Source organism: Pan troglodytes, chromosome 5 (assembly GCF_028858775.2).
Source record: "Pan troglodytes isolate AG18354 chromosome 5, NHGRI_mPanTro3-v2.0_pri, whole genome shotgun sequence".
Classification (NCBI taxonomy): Eukaryota; Metazoa; Chordata; class Mammalia; order Primates; family Hominidae; genus Pan; species Pan troglodytes.
Window position 1 is genome coordinate 105648461 of NC_072403.2, and position 19329 is coordinate 105667789.

Here is a 19329-nt window from a genome sequence, read left to right on the forward strand (position 1 = left end):
AGGAATCGAGCATTTATTTCACCTTTGGGTTGAATATTACGACAGAAATAATCCCAATCAGTTTGTCTAGTATTCAAGACAAAGTTTTGAAGTTTGAAATCATTGAAAAAAAAAGCTAATTACTGAGGCTGAAGAAGTAAATTTATTGCCAATAAAGCTGGTTTAATTGTTTCAGAAGTTGCATAAATTGATTAATTTTAGTCTATCTGGTGAAGCAGCTGGAGCCAATAAGGATGCAGCTGTGAAATTTGCACCCATATCCCAAGGATTGATTAAGGTTGATGTAATGATTGTGAAACATTTAATGCTGATGAGAGGAGTCGGTTTTGGAAGGAAATCTCATTAAAACTTCCATGAAAAAAAACACAGAGTTTCTAAGTGGCCATGAAGGAGAAAATATAGACATGCACCCTGAAGAACTTAGTGAAGACAAATGTATTGATATAAATGAGAAAAGCGGTTGTGATTTTAAAAAGGAGGGGGGAGGAAGGTTCAGAGGAAGTAATAGTGGGAAAACACTTCACATTAAAGGAACTCTTGGAGACATCTAGTATTTAACTTGGAAAGCATAAAACATTAGAAGTTGACTTAAACTTTAAAAGGACTATACAAAGTCATTGACTTGGTATACCAAAACTATACCAAGGTATAGACAATATGCTATTTCACTTGAATGTGATGAAAAGAGGAAGACAAGCACTATTCAATCTACTCTTGGTAAGTTATATTTTTAAACAAAGAAATAAAGCACTTCAATTCCTAATGTTTCCAGAGTTTGAAATTACAATTTTAAATGTATTTCATTTATTTATTTTTTTTATTTTTCAATGTAGAGTAAGAGTTTTTAAAGTTTTGACAAAAAAATTTTAAAGTTCACAGAACAATCATAAGGAAATTATAATTTTTCATCAATTGTTAAGATGCTTCACCTAGTTTCAGTTTGCATAATAATTTTTGAATTCCCACTATACCCTTCAGATAGAGACTGCATGTGTATATAAAACTTAGTCTTACTTGCATGTACACCTGAGGACACTCATGCTGGTTTTGAAGAATCGAGCTGCTAAGTTATGGACTGCCAATGGAGAAGGCCACATGAAAGGGAACTGTGAGCCTCAACTCTACTGCAAGGAACTGAATTCTGCCAACAACTAAGTTAGCATGAAAGTAAACCCAAGCTCCAAATGAGACCACAACCCCAACAGACACCTTGGCTGCAGCCTGTCACACCCCAAATTGAACAGCCAGGTTACCTATGGCTGTAAAGTTGACCCATGGACATGGTGAGATAATAAATATGTATTGTTTTATGCTAGATTTATCTTAGCATGTTGTTTTAAGCTAGATATCTTAAATGCATGTTTATTGAACTAGATTTATCTTTATCCAAATGAATAGATTAAAAAACATGGTGATGAATAAAATCAAATACCAAATGAAACATGTTATTTATGTAAATACAAAGAAAAGTCTCAAAATGCTATGTACTGGCTATGAGCGTATATGCATATATAAAGGTTAAAAAAATGAACTAGAAGGATTACACTGCATTCCAAATAATGGTTGTTTCTTGGGGATTGGAATGGGGTGTGGGAATCGAACCTGTAGTATAGAACAGTAGGGATTTAAACTTGAACTGGAATTTATTTTTCTTTAAGAAAAAGGAGTACAAAATGTAAATAACTGTAAGTTTAAAATGTCAGGTTCACAATGTTTATTATTTGTAATTTTGTAGATTTTTAATTGCTTAAAAAAGAATGACTATAAATTCTAATACCTGGCATGCACTGAGACCCTAATTTCTACCTGGTCATGAAAGGAGATGCTGAGGAGTCAGGAAGGAAAATATTCAAAACGTTTCATTGAGGGTGGAAGAAATTAACTGTTGAGTTCTAGAGAATAAGAACAAGATTGAATAGATTTTCCCTTTCTGCTCTTAAATGGTTGCTGTCTGATTTTCAGGAGAAACTTTCTTTCTTCTAATGATGTGCACTTACTCATAGACAGAAGCCAGATTCAGCTGGCTTCCCTAGGGAGGAAGCTCAAAAGCGCTTCAGTGTATCTCACCAGGTAAGTTGCTGATGATCTATTTCAGAATCACCCGGAGTGCTTGTTAATGATACAGATGCTTATGCCCACAGTGCATTCCCTGAGTCAGAATTTTGGGGGATTGTGGCCAGGAATTTTCATTTTTGTAAGCTCTCTGGGTAATTCTAATGCATTCTCATTTTTAAAGCAATTGTTACCATTTCAATAGTAAAATAGAGCTCATAAAATAACAAAGTATTTGCAGATGTTAATAAGCACATATATATACATATATAAATATATATGTATATACCATATATACTTATATATAATATAATGTATATATATACCATATATATGTATATATATGGTATATAGATACACACACTATATATACATTTATATATAAGGTATATATATACACACCATAGATATTATCTACACATAATTAATATAAATATAAATATGGTATATAAATATAAATATATTATTTACACATCAATTACACATATTATGTATACACACACACACACACACAAATGACATTTTATTTAAAATAAATCATTAAGGGAGATGAATGTGTGGCAATTATGGTGCCATCATGAAAAATGTCTAATTTTCCTTTTGTTTGATAGCTTCCATTCCCATTCTTGTGAAAGGCATGAGAGTAAGGTTCAGAATGAATGAAAAACTCCCCCCTCCCCTGCTCTTTCAATCCTTCTTTGTACTTTTAATTTTAAAAAGCATAAAAATAAATAGAGAAGTTGGAAGAAACTCTATGAACTTTCTTATTCTCTTCACCCATATTCACCACTTCTTAGCTTTTTAACATTAACTGTGTGCATGTGTGTATACATGTTTTGCACTGAACAATTTTATAGTGAATTGAAGACATTATGAACACTTATTCCTAAATATTACAGTATGTGTATTTCCTAAAATATGACATTATTTTATATACAGTGCAATTATAAAATAAAGAACTTTAATATTGATTAAAGTACTATTATTTATTATACCATTCATATTCAAATGTTGCCAGTTGCCCTCAATAAAGTCTTCCACAAGTTTTATTTTCTAATATAGTCTTCATGTCTCTTTACTCTCATTTCCTCACCTTTTGACATTCATGATATTGGTATTTCTTAAGAATACTAACCAGTGATTTCATTGAATTTAATCTTATTTTTTTATTATTGTTGCCTCATGATTAAATACAAGTGATCATTTTGTTAGGAATACTGTCATTTTTATGTCATTTTCAGTACATCGCATTAGGAGACACACGATGTCAGTTTATCCTATGATTCGGTAATGTTAACTCTGGTAATTTGGTAAAATATTGTTTGCCAGACTTCTCCACTGAAAAGTTTCTATTTTCCTTGTAATTAACCAATTAGTTGTGACATGTTGAGATTATAAGTATTATATTTCCCATTAAATATGTTTAGTTTTAGTATCCATTAAGTTTTTTCTGTAATCAGTTATTTCTATGATTGCAAAAGAGATTTTGTAACTATAATTTCTTTTACATGGTATTATCCTTGTCATATATTCATTTAGTATCAGCATAGGCAAGTAGGCTTTTTATTTTATTTATTTATTTATTTATTTTAGGTTATTTGTTCTTTTTTTTTTCTTTTTTTTTTATTATACTTTAAGTTTTAGGGTACATGTGCACATTGTGCAGGTTAGTTACATATGTATACATGTGCCATGCTGGTGCGCTGCACCCACTAAATCGTCATCTAGCATTAGGTATATCTCCCAGTGCTATCCCTCACCCCTCCCCCCCACCCCACAACAGTCCCCAGAGTGTGATATTCCCCTTCCTGTGTCCATGTGATCTCATTGTTCAATTCCCACCTGTGAGTGAGAATATGCAGTGTTTGGTTTTTTGTTCTTGTGATAGTTTACTAAGAATGATGATTTCCAATTTCATCCATGTCCCTACAAAGGACATGAACTCATCATTTTTTATGGCTGCATAGTATTCCATGGTGCATATGTGCCACATTTTCTTAATCCAGTCTATCATTGTTGGACATTTGGGTTGGTTCCAAGTCTTTGCTATTGTGAATAATGCCGCAATAAACATACGTGTGCATGTGTCTTTATAGCAGCATGATTTATAGTCCTTTGGGTATATACCCAGTAATGGGATGGCTGGGTCAAATGGTATTTCTAGTTCCAGATCCCTGAGGAATCGCCACACTGACTTCCACAATGGTTGAACTAGTTTACAGTCCCACCAACAGTGTAAAAGTGTTCCTATTTCTCCACATCCTCTCTAGCACCTGTTGTTTCCTGACTTTTTAATGATTGCCATTCTAACTGGTGTGAGATGGTATCTCATTGTGGTTTTGATTTGCATTTCTCTGATGGCCAGTGATGATGAGCATTTTTTCATGTGTTTTTTGGCTGCATAAATGTCTTCTTTTGAGAAGTGTCTGTTCATATCCTTTGCCCACTTTTTGATGGGGTTGTTTGTTTTTTTCTTGTAAATTTGTTTGAGTTCATTGTAGATTCTGGATATTAGCCCTTTGTCAGATGAGTAGGTTGTGAAAATTTTCTCCCATTTTGTAGGTTGCCTGTTCACTCTGATGGTAGTTTCTTTTGCTGTGCAGAAGCTCTTTAGTTTAATTAGATCCCATTTGTCAATTTTGTCTTTTGTTGCCATTGCTTTTGGTGTTTTGGACATGAAGTCCTTGCCCATGCCTATGTCCTGAATGGTAACGCCTAGGTTTTCTTCTAGGGTTTTTATGGTTTTAGGTCTAACGTTTAAGTCTTTAATCCATCTTGAATTGATTTTTGTATAAGGTGTAAGGAAGGGATCCAGTTTCAGCTTTCTACATATGGCTAGCCAGTTATCCGAGCATCATTTATTAAATAGGGAATCCTTTCCCCATTGCTTGTTTTTCTCAAGTTTGTCAAAGATCAGATAGTTGTAGATATGTGACATTATTTCTGAGGGCTCTGTTCTGTTCCATTGATCTATATCTCTGTTTTGGTACCAGTACCATGCTGTTTTGGTTACTGTGGCCTTGTAGTATAGTTTGAAGTCAGGTAGTGTGATGCCTCCAGCTTTGTTCTTTTGGCTTAGGATTGCCTTGGCGATGCAGGCTCTTTTTTGGTTCCATATGAACTTTAAAGTAGTTTTTTCCAATTCTGTGAAGAAAGTCATTGGTAGCTTGATGGGGATGGCATTGAATCTGTAAATTACCTTGGGCAGTATGGCCATTTTCACGATATTGATTCTTCCTACCCATAAGCATGGAATGTTCTTCCATTTGTTTGTATCCTCTTTTATTTCCTTGAGCAGTGGTTTGTCGTTCTCCTTGAAGAGGTCCTTCACATCCCTTGTAAGTTGGATTCCTAGGTATTTTATTCTCTTTGAAGCAATTGTGAATGGGAGTTGACTCATGATTTGGCTCTCTGTTTGTCTGTTGTTGGTGTATAAGAATGCTTGTGATTTTTGTACATTGATTTTGTATCCTGAGACTTTGCTGAAGTTGCTTATCAGCTTAAGGAGATTTTGGGCTGAGACAATGGGGTTTTCTAGATATACAATCATGTCGTCTGCAAACAGGGACAATTTGACTTCCTCTTTTCCTAATTGAATACCCTTTATTTCCTTCTCCTGCCTAATTGCCCTGGCCAGAACTTCCAACACTATGTTGAACAGGAGTGGTGAGAGAGGGCATCCCTGTCTTGTGACAGTTTTCAAAGGGAATGCTTCCAGTTTTTGCCCATTCAGTATGATATTGGCTGTGGGTTTGTCATAGATAGCTCTTATTATTTTGAAATACGTCCCATCAATACCTGATTTATTGAGAGTTTTTAGCATGAAGTGTTGTTGAATTTTGTCAAAGGCTTTTTCTGCATCTATTGAGATAATCATGTGGTTTTTGTCTTTGGCTCTGTTTATATGCTGGATTACATTTATTGATTTGTGTATATTGAACCAGCCTTGCATCCCAGGGATGAAGCCCACTTGATCATGGTGGATAAGCTTTTTGATGTGCTGCTGGATTCGGTTTGCCAGTATTTTATTGAGGATTTTTGCATCAATGTTCATCAAGGATATTCGTCTAAAATTCTCTTTTTTGGTTGTGTCTCTTCCTGGCTTTGGTATCAGAATGATGCTGGCCTCATAAAATGAGTTAGGGAGGATTCCCTCTTTTTCTATTGATTGGAATAGTTTCAGAAGGAATGGTACCAGTTCCTCCTTGTACCTCTGGTAGTATTTGGCTGTGAATCCATCTGGTCCTGGACTCTTTTTGGTTGGTAAACTATTGATTATTGCCACAATTTCAGCTCCTGTTATTGGTCTATTCAGAGATTCAACTTCTTCCTGGTTTAGTCTTGGGAGAGTGTATGTGTCCAGGAATTTATCCATTTTTTCTAGATTTTCTAGTTTATTTGCGTAGAGGTGTTTGTAGTATTCTCTGATGGTAGTTTGTATTTCTGTGGGATCGGTGGTGATATCCCCTTTATCATTTTTTATTGTGTCTATTTGATTCTTCTCTCTTTTTTTCTTTATTAGTCTTGCTAGTGATCTATCAATTTTGTTGATCCTTTCAAAAAAACCAGCTCCTGGATTCATTAATTTTTTGAAGGGTTTTTTGTGTCTCTATTTCCTTCAGTTCTGCTCTGATTTTAGTTATTTCTTGCCTTCTGCTAGCTTTTGAATGTGTTTGCTCTTGCTTTTCTAGTTCTTTTAATTGTGATGTTAGGGTGTCAATTTTGGATCTTTCCTGCTTTCTCTTGTGGGCATTTAGTGCTATAAATTTCCCTCTACACACTGCTTTGAATGCATCCCAGAGATTCTGGTATGTTGTGTCTTTGTTCTCATTGGTTTCAAAGAACATCTTTATTTCTGCCTTCATTTCGTTATGTACCCAGTAGTCATTCAGGAGCAGGTTGTTCAGTTTCCATGTAGTTGAGCGGTTTTGAGTGAGATTCTTAAACCTGAGTTCTAGTTTGATTGCACTGTGGTCTGAGAGATAGTTTGTTATAATCTCTGTTCTTTTACATTTGCTGAGGAGAGCTTTACTTCCAAGTATGTGCTCAATTTTGGAATAGGTGTGGTGTGGTGCTGAAAAAAATGTATATTCTGTTGATTTGGGGTGGAGAGTTCTGTAGATGTCTATTAGGTCTGCTTGGTGCAGAGCTGAGTTCAATTCCTGGGTATCCTTGTTGACTTTCTGTCTCGTTGATCTGTCTAATGTTGACAGTGGGGTGTTAAAGTCTCCCATTATTATTGTGTGGGAGTCTACGTCTCTTTGTAGGTCACTCAGGACTTGCTTTATGAATCTGGGTGCTCCTGTATTGGGTGCATATATATTTAGGATAGTTAGCTCTTCTTGTTGAATTGATCCCTTTACCATTATTTAATGGCCTTCTTTGTCTCTTTTGATCTTTGTTGGTTTAAAGTCTGTTTTATCAGAGACTAGGATGGCAACCCCTGCCTTTTTTTGTTTTCCATTTGCTTGGTAGATCTTCCTCCATCCTTTTATTTTGAGCCTATGTGTGTCTCTGCACGTGAGATGGGTTTCCTGAATACAGCACACTGATGGGTCTTGACTCTTTATCCAATTTGCCAATCTGTGTCTTTTAATTGGAGCATTTAGTCCATTTACATTTAAAGTTAATACTGTTATGTGTGAATTTGATCCTGTCATTATGATGTTAGCTGGTTATTTTGCTCGTTAGTTGATGCAGTTTCTTCCTAGTCTCGATAGTCTTTACATTTTGGCATGATTTTGCAGCAGCTGGTACCGGTTGTTCCGTTCCATGTTTAGCGCTTCCTTCAGGAGCTCTTTTAGGGCAGGCCTGGTGGTGACAAAATCTCTCAGCATTTGTTTGTCTGTAAAGTATTTTATTTCTCCTTCACTTATGAAGCTTAGTTTGGCTGGATATGAAATTCTGGGTTGAAAATTCTTTTTTTAAGAATGTTGAATATTGGCCCCCACTCTCTTCTGGCTTGTAGGGTTTCTGCGGAGAGATCCACTGTTAGTCTGATGGGCTTCCCTTTGAGGGTAACCCGACCTTTCTCTCTGGCTGCCCTTAACATTTTTTCCTTCATTTGAACTTTGGTGAATCTGACAATTATGTGTCTTGGAGTTGCTCTTCTCGAGGAGTATCTTTGTGGCGTTCTCTGTATTTCCTGAATCTGAATGTTGGCCTGCCTTGCTAGATTGGGGAAGTTCTCCTGGATAATATCCTGCAGAGTGTTTTCCAACTTGGTTCCATTCTCCCCATCACTTTCAGGTACACCAATCAGACGTAGATTTGGTCTTTTCACATAGTCCCATATTTCTTGGAGGCTTTGCTCATTTCTTTTTATTCTTTTTTCTCTAAACTTCCCTTCTCGCTTCATTTCATTCATTTCATCTTCCATTGCTGATACCCTTTCTTCCAGTTGATCGCATTGGCTCCTGAGTCTTCTGCATTCTTCACGTAGTTCTCGAGCCTTGGTTTTCAGCTCCATCAGCTCCTTTAAGCACTTCTCTGTATTGGTTGTTCTAGTTATACATTCTTCTAATTTTTTTTCAAAGTTTTCAACTTCTTTGCCTTTGGTTTGAATGTCCTCCCGTAGCTCAGAGTAATTTGATCGTCTGAAGCCTTCTTCTCTCAGCTCGTCAAAGTCATTCTCCATCCAGCTTTGTTCCGTTGCTGGTGAGGAACTGCGTTCCTTTGGAAGAGGAGAGGCGCTCTGCGTTTTAGAGTTTCCAGTTTTTCTGTTCTGTTTTTTCCCCATTTTTGTGGTTTTATCTACTTTTGGTCTTTGATGGTGGTGATGTACAGATGGGTTTTTGGTGTGGATGTCCTTTCTGTTTGTCAGTTTTCCTTCTAACAGACAGGACCCTCAGCTGCAGGTCTGTTGGAATACCCTGCCGTGTGAGGTGTCAGTGTGCCCCTGCTGGGGGGTGCCTCCCAATTAGGCTGCTTGGGGGTCAGGGGTCAGGGACCCACTTGAGGAGGCAGTCTGCCCGTTCTCAGATCTCCAGCTGCGTGCTGGGAGAACCACTGCTCTCTTCAAAGCTGTCAGACAGGGACATTTAAGTCTGCAGAGGTTACTGCTGTCTTTTTGTTTGTCTGTGCCCTGCCCCCAGAGGTGGAGGCTACAGAGGCAGGCAGGCCTCCTTGAGCTGTGGTGGGCTCCACCCAGTTGGAGCTTCCGGGCTGCTTTGTTTACCTAATCAAGCCTGGGCAATGGCGGGCGCCCCTCCCCCAGCCTCGCTGCCGCCCTGCAGCTGGATCTCAGACTGCTGTGCTAGCAATCAGCGAGATTCCCTGGGCGTAGGACCCTCCGAGCCAGGTGTGGGATACAATCTCGTGGTGCGCCGTTCCCTAAGCCGGTCGGAAAAGCGCAATGTTTGGGTGGGAGTGACCCGATTTTCCAGTTGCGTCCGTCACCCCTCTCTTTGACTCAGAAAGGGAACTCCCCGACCCCTTGCGCTTCCCAAATGAGGCAATGCCTCGCCCCGCTTCGGCTCGCGCACGGTGCGCGCACCCACCGACCTGCGCCCACCGTCTGGCACTCCCCAGTGAGATGAAACCGGCACCTCAGATGGAAATGCAGAAATCACCCGTCCTCTGCGTCGCTCACGCAGGGAGCTGCAGACCGGAGCCGTTCCCATTCGGCCATCTTGGCTCCTCCTCCCAGGTTATTTCGGCTTTTTATTTTTAATATGAAATTAATTACCATATTTATTTTGATGCTTACATTGATCAAGATTTAGCCATTAGAACCCTCTTTATATTTTTGACATAATCCATTCCCTAATACTAAAGAGGGAATTGAAGATAATGCAATTGAGTGAATGAGTCAGTCCTTTATATTATTCAAGCCATAATCCAATTCATAAGGGAATAAACAGCAACTGTCTTTGTATTGCAAATTGTGTCTCTACGGAGACTTTTAGACGTACCTCTAAAAGTTACTCAAAGACCACCCAACCTTCTCATCAACCACAGGACCTTCCCTATTTGGCCTCTATAATTGTGCAGTTATTATTAAAAGTTTAGACAATGGAAACTGAACTGCTTTGCTCTTAAGAAAAAGAAGAAAAAGAATTTTGAAGAGAGCTATACTGTCAAAAAGTTAGCTTAATAAAAGCTAACATTGAGACTACATATTTATAAACTTCCTTGTTCTTTCTTTGATCCTATTCTTCTCATAGGAACTTCTTGGTCTACTGAACCCCTTTTCTCAAATCCCTACTAACTGAACTTCACTGGCCTTTTGGGGAAAGTTAAGATCTCCCCCAAATCATTCCTCTAAGACCTGCTCATCCATATACTTCTGCCCTTCCTTCCTTTTGCTACCTTTGATCTTGCAACTAGCTCTCTCGAAATGCTCCCCCTCAAGCTACTACTTTCTCCATTTGATGCAATAAGAGGAAAAAGCAGAGTTCTGGTGACAATATAAAAACACCTAAAGGAGACTTCTAGCACTCTTGAAATCCTTAGAGAAACAAAAAAGCTGCACCACTGTTTCCTTTATGTTGTTCTTGTCTTCCTCACAAAGTCACAAGAGTTGCTGTTGGGATCCCCACAAGTTTGAAACTCTGCTTTCTTTTTGCACTGAGCTCCCTGGTCACTTTGACTTTCGGGGATATCAAGGGTTATTTTATACTGTGAGACAACACCTGACATTTGGGTATATGGTTACTGATGAGATACTAGCAACAGCTGCAACTTTAACGGTAACTGGCAATAATTACAGTAAATGGTTATTTGTAGGGGGCAAACTCCAACTTTTATCCTCTTTGCCTCTTTGCATGCTTAGGTAGACACACACACAAAACAAAACAAAACAAAAGCAAATTTCAAGTGTCTGACATTCAGCCAGCCAGTTATTTTGCACAGGCTTCTGAATATTCTTTTAGGCTCGTTTGTATACTTTCTTGTAAAATTCTGTAGTAAATTCTCTTGATTTTATTGTGCCTTAGCAACTGCTGTAGATCTCACTCTGTGTCTTACCTAGCTTACAGACTCCAAACTCCTCTTGAAAGAATTTGCAATCTTTCTCTGTGCCTTCAAGATATAAATTTCCTACCCATCTCTAGAACTCAGTAGATGGCTTTAGCCATATGAGAGATTAACTTATTTCATTTACAGTGGCACAGTTTAGATCCAACTGTTTAAACTAGTTAGTTTTTGTACCTGTCTCATGGCTAATGTTTTTGAAAAGCTGAAAGATCTGTTTGTTTCTGTTTGTATTTTTGTATGTGCATGTGTACATGTGTGTTTGGCATGTTGTGTCTACATGGATGTTTGTTTCTTTCATGTGTTTGTATATTGTCCACATGGTACCAAATTCACTTAAGAATAAATGAACATTCATAAATTAAATAACTACAAATACTTTTCAAGGTCATGTGACTTTGGTAATCCTTGGTAAATAAGAATAACATTGATTAAATTAAAACAGGCATGTCTGTCAACATTAAATCTAATGCAGATACAGAGCTTTTATCTATAGAAGATGTTTAAGATCAAACTTATAAAAGCATGAATTTGACCTAAGAAGAAATGAATTAAATATATTAAGTGGGAGTACTTACACATAATTTTTAAATAACAATTATTATTTATAATATGTTTAATTTAAAATTTTCTTAGATTTCTTTGACAACTATACCTTTAGAAATTTGTTAAGTTAACTTACATATATTTATAAAATTTCTAGACAATTTCCAAATAAAATAAAATATCGAAACATCAGTTACAGACCGTGAGGTTTATGTTTTTCACTTTCAGTTTCATATTGCAAACAAACATATTTGAATTTATTATGTTTGAATCTTATTCAAACATAATATATTTGAATCTTTCCTGTTCTACATTTAAAAAATTGAATTTTTTAAAATTATAAAATGTGTATTCATAAAATGTGATTATATGACACAATTAAAAACTGCTTACTTCCTAGGATTTCACTAAAAATTAAGGCTACTAAGAGTTAAAATTCTAGTGAATATACATAATTATAATTACTAAAAATAAGGGAAACAATTCTGCATACCAAGTATACAAGAAAAGCAAGATGTGTTTTTGGTGAGGAAACATAAAAAAGGAATAGAAGATATGTATTTTTATTGAGACAAAATAACTTTGTCTAGTCTAAAGTGTATTCAAAGATTGTTTCAGAATAAATAAATGGAGAAAGAAATGTTATAGATAAAAATAAATGGATATAAAAAGTTAGAAAGAGGAAGCAGTGCAAAAAAGAATCTTATCTGGTTAAACTGATTAAAGCTACATGAATTTATTATAAGTTTTAAAAAGTGAACCTTAATAGAAAAAGTACATTGATATAAAACAGGATTTTCTCTTCTCCTTTACACAGATTTTAATGTAGTATTAATAAAAGATATAAAAATATTTTGTTATGTTTTGTGTGAGTATTTTTAAAAAGAAGAGAGATTCTATATGCCTCATGATGTTATTAGTGATATTGATTAAATGAATACTATTTTGTAATAACCTGTGACCCTATTTTTGATAAAGGATTTTGAACCTTTATTTTTTTACAAATTTTGCAAAATCAGAATTAAGTTTTTTTCTTTTTTTTTTTTTTTTTTTTCACCTTGAGCTAAATTTTAGACATTCCAGAAGGGCCCCAGGAAATACAAAAGAGACATATTAAACTACTTGACTTATTTAGTATCTTAAAATTATATAATAATATTGTCAAATAAGAAATTATATTTAACTGAGTTATATTTGTATGAATACATTATTAATGTGTTCCAAAATTATATGAGATTCCTAGAAATCTGGTATGTCTTGACGTAATACTATCATTTATAATCTTTGGTTATTACAGTTGACCCTTGAACAACATAGAAATTAGGTGTGCCAACCCCTTGCCCAGTCAATATTTCACATAAAACTTTTGACTCCTCAAAAAATAACTACTAATAGCCTACTGTATAACATAAACAGTCAATTAATTCATATTCTGTATATTGCATTTTGACAATAAAATTAGCTAGAAAAAAGGAAATTTTAAGAATATCATAAAAAAGAGAAAACAGATTTTCTATTCATTAAATGAAGTGGATAATCATAAACATCTTCATCCTCACTGTCTTTATATTGAGTAGGCTGAGGAAAAGGAGGAAGAAGAGGGGTTGGTTTTGCTGTCTCAGGGGTGGGGCCGAGGCAGAAAATGCAGAAGTGGTAGAAGCAAAAGCAAGAGAGGCAGGAACACTTAGTATAACATTATGGAAATACATCATAAATTCTGTCTGACTTTCAAAATTTTCAATTGGCCTAAAAAGGTTTCTATATGGTACCAACTTTTATTCTACCATTTGCTTTAGTTTCCATGCCCATATCATAGAAGGGTCCATGGAATAAAAGAAGTCAAAAGCAGTCTTCAATCTAACACACTGCCAGACTGTCTAATGTACATTTCTTTTCTGGCACTGCTTCTTCTATGTCTTCTTCTTTATCATCTAGCATTCGTTTGACAGCACTCATTTTCATTCAATCTTCTATTAATTCCTCTGGCACGGTGTCTATTAGCTCTTGAATTTCTCCAAGATTTATATCTTAACGCCCATCACCCCTCACTTTTTTTTGGCCACAATTTTATTTTTTAATTTATTTTTTATCCACTTTTTTATTTCCTTAATTGGCACTGTCACAAATTATATTATGTCATGCACAACATCTGCACTCAGTTTTCTCCAGAAGGAATTTACTGTTTCAGGCATAATGGATTTCTTGACATTTTCTGTAGCAATGATGGCATCTTCAAAGGTGTAATCCTTCTGGACTTCATGATGTTCTCTCTATCAGATCTCTCTTCCATAGTATTGACAATCCTCTTCATGCAGTACCCTGCGTAATGAGCCTTAATGGTCCTTGTGACCCATGATCTAGAGGCTGAGTTAGACATGTTATGTTGGGTGCAAATATACCACCTTGACACCTTCAGTATTAAACTCCTGGGGTTCCCAGTAGCCCAGGGGCATTGCCCAATATTAAATAAACTTTAAAAGGAAGTCCCTTACTGGCTAAGTATTTCCTGACTTCAGGGCCAAACATTAACAGAACCAATCCAGAAAATAAAATTAAATGTTCTTGCTGTCCTGGCCTTTATGTTGTACAATGAAAAGAGGGACAGCTGATCATTTCCTTCAACGTTCAGTAGTTAGCAGCTTTATAGATAAGGACAGCCCTGATCATATACCCAATTGCATATACACAAAACAGTAGAATTAGCCTGTCCCTTCTTGCATTATATCCTAGTGCTTGTTTCTCTTCCTTAATAAGAAATGTCCTTTTGGCTTTTTTTTCCTCTTCAGAATATGGCACTTTCATCTGCATTAAACATCTGTTAAGGCAGATATTCTTTCTCCTCAACAACTTTCTTAATAATTTCTGGAACATGTCTGCTGCCTCCTGGTCAGCAGAAGCTGCTTCTTGTGTTAATTTGATATTTCTAAAATTATCAAACCATCCTTTGATAATTTGGCATTAAATTATGTAGCTTTAGATTATTTACCTTCTGTTTGGTTAGGTTGTCATATAATGACTTATTTTAGAGTTTATAAGTATGACTTACTTAGAGGAATCCCGCATCAACATAAAAGCTATGTTTTCAGTATGACATAAAAAGGTATTTCACAAAATAGTCAAAGTTTTTGCATCTGCTGGCATAGCTGCGCCTACAATTTCATGAATTTCTTTTTTTTACAATGATCTCTATGCTGGATTTATTTATCTGGAATTGGCAGGACACCACAGCTACAGACTTCCAACTATTATATACATCAAGCAATTTAAACTTTTTCTTATTATGTCATGACTGTGTTTCTTGGGAACACTTCCTGCATTACTACTGGCACTTTGTTTCAGTCCCATGGTGTTACTTAGGTTTATGTTATTGCACTAAGCAGGATGAAAAATATATAATACCCAGTAGAGATAACTTTTTACTTTGATACACAATTTACTATCAGGATGTACTACTCATCCAAAGATGATTAGCATTACATAGCATTTTAAGCAGATACTCACAACATAAGCTCACTACAATAGCAATAGGAGGTGGTTAAGAAATGCTTACAGTAGTACAGTATGTGCTACAATTAATTTTATGCAGTTATGATTTACTACTTCATCTTTATGTTTCTTTACATTTTTCTCTACTGCAAATAGTGCCATGTACAGTCTGTGCCTGTGTACATAAGCTTTGATAAATTTTAATATTTTATAATTAATTTATATATATTTTATAGTATCTAGATATATTTTCTACATTCATTACTTACATACTTTTTCTTTTTTTTTGAAATTTCTAGGCTACACAGTTTGTCTCCAAGTTTTTTTGAAATGGTTGCAAATTTCCAAAAATTTTTCAATATATTTATGGAAAAAATCTGTATATAAGTGAATCCTTGCAGTTGAAACCTCTCTTGTTCAAGGGGCAACTACATATTAAATTGTTTTATGCCATAGAAATAATAATAAACTCTCATCAGATTTTTAATCATGGTCATTTTATGTCTTGCTGTACATAGCACAGTACTTTTTTTAATGCTTTTTATGACAGCTCTTTGCAAGCAATTATAATCTTATAATATTGTATCTCAATGAGATATATGAAAAGAATGAGAATAACTGCGACAAGTATAGGTTTCTGATAACTTCGAGAATTTCTAGAACTCTGTTAAAAGAAAAAAAAAAACCTGGATTCATAAACTTGCTAATCCAACATCAAGGAGAACAAAAATTAATTATTTGGAAATAAACTGATGAGGCACTATTATTATTATACTTTTTGCTTGAAACATTGTTAATTCTTTTTGTTTGCTAGATTAAAGGTATTTTTTATGTTTGTTTTTAAGCTATCTATAGCTTACAGAAATTTGGTAAAGTATACTTTTTTTGAGCAGCATTGAAGCATTCACCTTTTCTCCCTTCCTGATCCCTCTGTAATTCAGAAAATATTCATGAGTATTGTTAACTTTCTGACAATATACTTACCCACATAAATTCAACAAAAATTTGTTCTAACAGGAGATAGCTGGAAACACAGCTTATATTACCAAAACTTTCACTAGAATGTCAATTCTTCAGATATGAACAGACAACTTTAAAAAACTGAGGTTGGATTTATGAAACCAGTAAAAGCCCCTTGAAGAAGCTGAGCTGGTACCTTGAATACAAGTTTCCTGGCCTTGTGGAGATTCAAGAATGTGACTTTCTGACCTGCCTTGGGACCTCAAAATATTTTGTGAGCCTAAAAGAGAGAAGAATTCAGCTAGCTTCTACAAGTAAAGTTTGATGGTAAGACCTTGGCTTGGTTTCCTAGCCTAAAGAGGTTATTTAAAATGTCTATTCTGAGGCCCCTTACTTAAAGTTCCAACAAAGGAAACTTAAAAAGAGCCTATTACAAGTAGTTAGATAGGCATGAGTGGGGCAAGAGAGGGCTCTCCCCCAACCCACTAGGAATGTCGGATGATGGTCCAGCAATTATCGCATTGTCTCTCTGAAAGTGATAAATTGGCAGCTGGTGCCAGGGAAAGGCCATTTTCTGATGGCCCACACCTATTGCACTAAGTGTTAATTGAATGCAAGCACTAGGGAGAAGCAACTTCCCAGGCATGTGCATTAAAAGACAAAATGGCAGAGTATGACCTTCTGGGGGGCACTCTTCTGGAAAAGGGAAGAAAGCCTCAGATGGGCATGCATACAACTTCCTAAACACACTGCACATGCTCACTTTCCAAGGGTAAGGAGGGTACTGCACATACAGGCAGCCCATCCTAAGGGAAGAATCATGGGAAAGTGGCCAGCCAGCCTGAAGTCCTAGAATCAAAGGTAAACATTGCACTTGACCTCAGTTCCCACTTGGCTCTCTTCCAAGTGTACTTCCTGTTTTAAAGCTTTTTTTTTTTTTTTTTTTTTTTTTTTTTGAGGCAGCATTTTGCTTTGGCATCCAGGCTGGAGTGCAATGGCACGATCTCAGCTCACTCAGCTCAACCTCCGCCTCCCAGGTTCAAGCGATTCTCCTACCTCAGCCTCCCGGGTGAGTGGGATTACAGGCGTCAGCCACCATGCCCAGCTAATTTTTGTATTTTTAGTAGAGATGGGGTTTCACCACTTTGGCCAGGCTGGTCTTGAACTCCTGACCGCAGAGGATCCGCCTGCCTCGGCCTCCCAAAATTCACCGGGCCGGACTAAAGCCTTTTAAATAAACGTACACTCCTGCTCTGACACTTGCCTTGGTCTCTTTTACTGCCTTATGCTCCTCAGTCAGATTCTTTCTTCTGAGAAGGCAAGAATTGAGGTTGCTGCAGACCCATACAGATTTGGCACCAATAAGTTAAATATCTTTGACTGGTAACAAGCCTATATGAACAATCACTATACTTGCTGCAATTTATGCAAAAAAACAAACAAACAAAGAAAACAGGCCAAGTTAATGAGATTAAGCTTACTTTGCAATTCATTGTACTTATTGTGATTATCTGATAAAAATGAGGGGACAGGGGATGGAAAAAAATATGTTTCAGAGGAAAGCCATAGTGTACCTGTTATTAGAGGCTAGCCCTGCCCATTGTTTTCACATTTTTATTATTTACCTACAATCTGAACAGAATCCTGAATTTTTAGTTTCTCCCAATATCTGACAATGAGTCTCCAAACTAACATTTTAAATCTTTCTCCCGTCCTCTGACTTGGAATCACTAAAAGTTAAAACTCTGCTTTCCTGAAGCTCCACAAGCTAAAAATGGCTGCCTTGATAAATAAGTGTCAGAGATATCATCTTACGTTTAAACTGCAATCCAGGGAAATCTGTTAGATTGCCTTTACATCTTTCTGTTTCAACTTCAAACACAAATCTTGGAATCTTCTCAATTGACTGCCCTCTAAACTCTAGAGAATCTACCTTACAGGCTGCTCCAAACATTAACCTTTGTTTTATTCTATTTCCATTGAAATGTCTCTTATTAAATACTTCTTTGCCAGTACCATACAGAGGCTAAAATGAGACACAACTGCTTAACTGGACTGACCTTTTCCCAGGAATGAGAGACTGGTTTATGAGATCTTTTGCTGCTCAGCTACCAACTTGATTATTCTCTCTCCATAGCCTTCAACTCAACTTTTAGTGTGTAAAACTTCTAGGGAAGTTTCAGACAGGGGAATGTTAGGCCCAATCGAGCAAGACCTCAAAGTATGATGCTCTGGCATGATGAGTACCTTGAATTAAAAGAAATTGGATGGCCTTAGAAGCTGCCTCTAAGAAACTTTTTTTCTGTGCTTCCTGCAAGCGGAGTCTTTTTACTGCATTCTGGTTTAAATGTAAAATGTCATCTTTATAAAAATTTCCAAGGCCAATTAAAAGGCTTTATTGTAAATTATCAAAAAACGAAATAAGATAGGAAACCCACTCAATTCCTTGGGTTACACTTTACATTCCATAAAAAATTATTATAAAAACAATAATATTTACATATTGAATTAGACATGTAGAATTTTCATTTCAGAGTGAAAAGTAGTGAGAACTTGTTCTTTTCTGAAAGAGCATGAACATGATATACATGTTGTATTTTTAATTTATTTTTTAAATTAGGAAACAGGTAAATTTTTACTTATAGCAATATAACTTGGAAAAAAGATGGAACACACATGCTGAGGAGTCAATGCAATGTAACAATAAACTACAAATGATGATGCTGGTGATGGCGATAATGATGATGATGATAGCTGAAATTTATACCTTACATAGGATTTACCATGTACCATGAACAATTTTAATTAGGTTATGTGTATGTGTGTGTATATATAGATGCAGAACTACTTTGTGAGGTTAGTGCCATTTTTTTTCTTTTTTTAAAAAAAATTATACTTTAAATTCTGGGGTACATGTCAGAAAGTACAGTTTTTCTACATAGGTATATACACATGGCAGGGTGGTTTGCTGCACCCATCAACCTGTCACCTACATGAAGTATTTCTCCTAAAGCTCTCCCTCCCCTTGCTCCCCACTGCCCAGCCCGACAGGCCCTGGTGTGTGATGTTCCCCTCCCTGTGTCCATGTGCTCTCATTGTTCAACTACCACGTATGAGTGAGAACATGTGGTGTTTGTTTTTCTGTTCTTGTGTTAGTTTGCTCAGGATGATGGTTTCCAGCTTCATCCATGTCCCTGCAAAGGGCATGAACTCATCCTTTTTATGACTGCATAGTATTCCATGGTGTATATGTGTCACATTTTCTTTACCCAGTCTATCACTGATGGGCATTTGGGTTGGTTAGAACTAGAA

The 19329-nt window shown here is 36.1% G+C and overlaps 1 long non-coding RNA gene across 1 annotated transcript; it reads left to right on the plus strand.

Annotated features, from left to right (window-relative positions):
• Nucleotides 1–858: 858 nt before the first annotated feature.
• Nucleotides 859–17427, plus strand: LOC107975331 (uncharacterized). The gene is made up of 4 exons (XR_001718773.3): nt 859–1283; nt 1963–2070; nt 16075–16344; nt 16981–17427. It is a non-coding gene; the product is annotated as an uncharacterized LOC107975331 (long non-coding RNA).
• Nucleotides 17428–19329: the final 1902 nt, after the last annotated feature.